Below are 4,597 nucleotides of genomic sequence, written 5' to 3'. Positions count from 1 at the left end.
TATCGGCTGCAGTGCATGATTTTTGAATAATTTTGAAACCGAGCTCATTTTAATATTTAACCTCTTGATAAGTCCAGAATATTTTTGACCGAGTCTTCAGCCTCTGCTGAACGATTATTCAAATGTTTTTCAATTAAAAAGCCATTATTTTATTCAATCTAAATGAAGATCTTTTCATTCTTGAACTCTATAAATTGGACCTAGTACCCAGCCATTTCTTCATTCTTCAAGCTGAGTTCAACGCCTACAAGCTGCTAGGATTACTTTAGAGTGTTAAACACTTTGGTTGGGGTTATAAGCTTTATAATTATAAGCTTATTAAACACCTGGGAAGTAAGGTTCATAGTGTATTTCGGTTTCAAGGTGTAGTTCGGGTATAGCAATTTCAAAGGTATCCCTATTCTTAGTTCCTTTCTGTATTGTTTCATTAAGTTCTTATAGTTTTTCTCGACTCAAATCCTAACTCAGTATTCTTTATTCTTGATTAGGGATCTAAGTTCTTTGAACTTGAGGTTCTTGTTGGTAAGTATCTCTTCGATGATATAGTTCATTCCTTTAATCTCTTTTCTTTAGAATACTCACCTCTCTATTAATGGTTTTAGGAGTGTTCCAAAATCCCGATCTTGTTCTCATCATCCCGGTATTTATGGTAAGGAAAATAGGATAGTTCTTATGTGATATGTGCTATGTTTATATAAAAGTGTTATGATTATGCTATAGTATGATTTTATGTGTTATGATATATGTATGTTTGGGGCTTATAGTTGTTATATAGCAAACCCTATCACTTTTATGTTTTGGGGCTTATAGTTGCTATATAATAAACCCCAACACTTTTATGTTTTTGGGGCTTATAGTTGCTTAACAAGCAAACCTCATTGTAGTTTGAGGCTTATAGTTTCTTAGTTAGCAAACCCCAATAGTTACCATGTGCATGGGTTAGAATTATATGTGTTATAGTATACGATATATGTTCATAGTTTATGTATGATTATGCTTTATGCTTGTAGTAGATTTCCCTTGCTGGGCATTAGGCTCATTCCTTAATGTTTTACATGTGCAGGAAAAAAGTAAGGCGGCGAGAAGATTCCTGGCAGCTTGGGATTGTGTATTGAGGAAGAATGGATTTGGTGGACTGCGTGAACGATTTGAGGATGAAGTTGTTTCTAGTAATTTAAAATTATGCTTTACATGTATTTTCCCCACTTAATTTTGCAACCATTTTATTTAAGCTATGTTCTATTTTATTTTCAAACAATGGGATCTCATATCCTAACTGAATTTTATGTATTTAAACCCTGGTTTTACAGTTTTAATAAAGTTACGACTATTTTTTTGTAAGTTTTCTTATGATTAGTATCTATGAGAAGTAGTTATTAATGGTCCAAAGTCTAGAATATGTTGGGTCGTTACAGTGATTTGCAGCCACCTAATTTAAATAGGCAGCAGCTCAAGAAATTCTTTCATGATGTGAGATTTTATTATTGGGATGAGCCATATTTGTACAAGCAATGTCCATATCGTATCATGAGGCAATGTGTGCCTGAGGATGAAGTTTCAAGTATTCTACAGCATTGTAATTTAGCTCCTTATGGTGGGCATTTTGGTGGGCAAATGACAGCAGCTAAAGTTCTTCAATCGGGTTACTATTGGCCTTCTATTTTCAAGGATGCTCATGAATTTGCTAAATGATGTGATCGCTGCCAACGTGTTGGAAATATTTCAGCAAGGAATGAAATGTCGATGAATTGCATCCTTGAAGTGGATTTATTCGATGTTTGGGGAGTTGACTTTATCAGGCCATTTCCACCGTCATTCGGGAATTTGTATATCTTGGTGGCAGTCGATTATGTCTCTAAATGGGTTGAAGCAGTGGCGAGTCATACCAATGATTCCAAGGTGGTCATGAAGTTCTTACATAAACATGTTTTCACCCGCTTTGGCACTCCAATGGCTCTTATAAGCGAAGAGGGCACCCACTTTGTGAATAAGATTTTGGCAGCCTTGTTGGCTAAATACAGTGTGAAACACAAGATCGCTACTGCCTACCATCCTCAAACAAATGGTCAAGCCGAGCTTTCCAATATAGAGATCAAGGGTGTGCTAGAGAAAGTTGTTAATCCGTCTCGCAAAGATTGGTCTCAAAGATTAGATGACTCTCTTTGGGCTTACCGAACTGCATTTAAAACACCATTGGGAATGTCCCCTTACCGCTTGGTTTATGGGAAGGATTGTCACTTGCCCGTGGAGTTAGAGCATCGGGCTTATTGGGCCATTAAGTAGCTTAATATGGATGTCCAAGCTATTGGGGTAGCTCGCATGTTGCAATTGAATGAGCTTGAGGAGATGAGGTTGTTATCTTATGAAAATGCAAAGTTGTATAAGGAAAAGACTAAGTGATGGCATGATAAGAGGATTCAACCTCAAGTTTTTGAAGAAGGACAGTGAGTTTTGCTCTTTAACTCGCGGCTAAAGTTGTTTCCTGGTAAATTGAAGTCTAGGTGGTCGGGGCCATTCACAATCATCAAGGTGTATCCCCATGGGGCTGTTGAAGTAAGGGAAGATCAGTCCGGTAGAGTGTTTAAAGTGAATGGCCAGCGACTGAAGCACTATTGTGAAGGAGAGGTCGACCGAGCGAAGACCTCCATTACTTTGGAGGATGCATGAAGTGGATGATATGTTGGGTTGCCTAGTGCTTTATGTGTTATCTTGAGGGCAGCACGAAGAAGGAAGGTTCTGCAAGTCATGTTGTATATATATATATATCTAAAAAAAAACAAAGTTACTGAGGCATTGTGCATTTTGTAATTATAGAGTTTGTTATTAACTTTTGTTTTTGTTGTAGTGCTTTTGTTCTTTTTCAATTTTGATGCATTGGTGCAATTTTGGGGTTGAAAGTTACTGATTTTCACAGCTTGGGGAAGAAATTCAGTTTTGGTAAGCATGTTTATAAAATGCTCCAGGTTGCTACAACATGAAATTTAGCAAGCAAGCCTCTTTGGCGAGTCAGAATTTCTGGTGATGTCTCGGGTTTTCTTTGGATTGGGCTTAGCTGATTAATAACAAAAAGAAGCAGAAGACAAAAATAACAAGAAACAGAGAAATTACAAGAAAATTTCCAAAAACAGTACATTCCCTCACATTTTTTTTCTTTCTCTTTCACTTACCTTGCCTGTGTTCTCTCAGCCCAACCCCACCTTCCGCCACCGTCAGATCTGTCCAAGCCCCAAACCTCTGAGCATCCGCGCCTCTGCCGCCTTTCGCCCCACCCCCGTCCAAACCCTTTGCCGAGACAGTCGACCCTAGTCGCAAAACCCAGGTTTTGTGTTTTCTAAGGCATTTGGGTGCATTATTTTGATTTGATATTCTGCTTAGGGTTCCACTCAAATTTTTTGTGTTTGCTGCATATTCTTGATTATTTGGAGGCAAATTCTTGGGTCTTTGTCTAGCTAGTGATGTGTGTGTGCACCTCTGTTGACAGTTTTAGCTTGCCATTGATGTTACTGATATATGTCTCGACCAAGGCAGAAGTGTGGCCCGAAAAAAGGTGTTAAGGATCTCAGTTCACTTGAGAGATTCTCTTCCCCATAAGCAAGGCAGAAATTTGATGATTTTATTCGGCTTAAAGATCTCAATCCCGAGAGAGGTTTTCTGCCTAAAAAGATTCCATTCCAAGTGTTCCATCTTGGCTAGCTAATAATATCAAGGAAAAAAAGTGGGAATCTTTTTGCCAGCACCCCGATGAAGTTGTGGTTCCCATTGTCCGAGAGTTCTACTCCCAGTTCATCAACTCAGTGTGGCCTGATTATGTTACTGTTCGTGAAGAGAATGTTCAATTTTCAGGAGCATCCGTTAATCAGTTACCTAGGTTACCTGAGGTTGAGTGCGAATACTCTCAGTTCATTGAAAGTGCCACTGAGGAGAAAATGCACGAGATTGTGACTTTGCTTGCTAAGCCTCGGGTCGATTGGCGTATTGATTCATCTAGGACATTTCATTTCAAGCGCACTAATTTACAGCCTCAAGCTAAATGTTGGTATATGTCTGTTCAGACTCGGTTCTTGCCCACATCTCACGATTCTTCAGTTAGCCGGGAGCGCATGATTATGCTATATTATATTCTCACTGGTCGGTTTATTAATGTGGGTAGTATTCTTGCCGAAGAGATATTTGCTTGTGCCCACCGGACGAGTGGGAAGATTTTTCTTCCGTCTTTAGTGACTGAAGTGTGTAAGGCCGCTGGGGTGCCTATGTGGAAGGATGAAGAGTGCCTGTCCAACAAAGGTGTTATCCATTTTCGTGATTCTCGTGCTCAACAAGGTGTTGCCTCTTCATCTATGAATGACCCAATATTGTGTGAGTGTGAGTGTGAGTGTGAGTGTCTTCATGTTTATTGGAAGTATGAGCAACAACGGGATGTGGTGATGCATCGAGCACTTCAGAAGAATCACCCCAAAACTGCACCTTTGTTTCCTGCCTTCCCCAATCAGATTTTGGAATCACGAGCTGCTGTTGCTGATGTCGCGATGAACTCTTCTGCTAAGGAGTCCGAGTAGTTGTGAGGGGGTTTTTCGTTCTTTTACCTTTTGAGTTTTTT

Source organism: Humulus lupulus, chromosome 2 (assembly GCF_963169125.1).
Source record: "Humulus lupulus chromosome 2, drHumLupu1.1, whole genome shotgun sequence".
Taxonomy (NCBI): Eukaryota; Viridiplantae; Streptophyta; class Magnoliopsida; order Rosales; family Cannabaceae; genus Humulus; species Humulus lupulus.
This window is presented reverse-complemented; position numbering follows the sequence as displayed.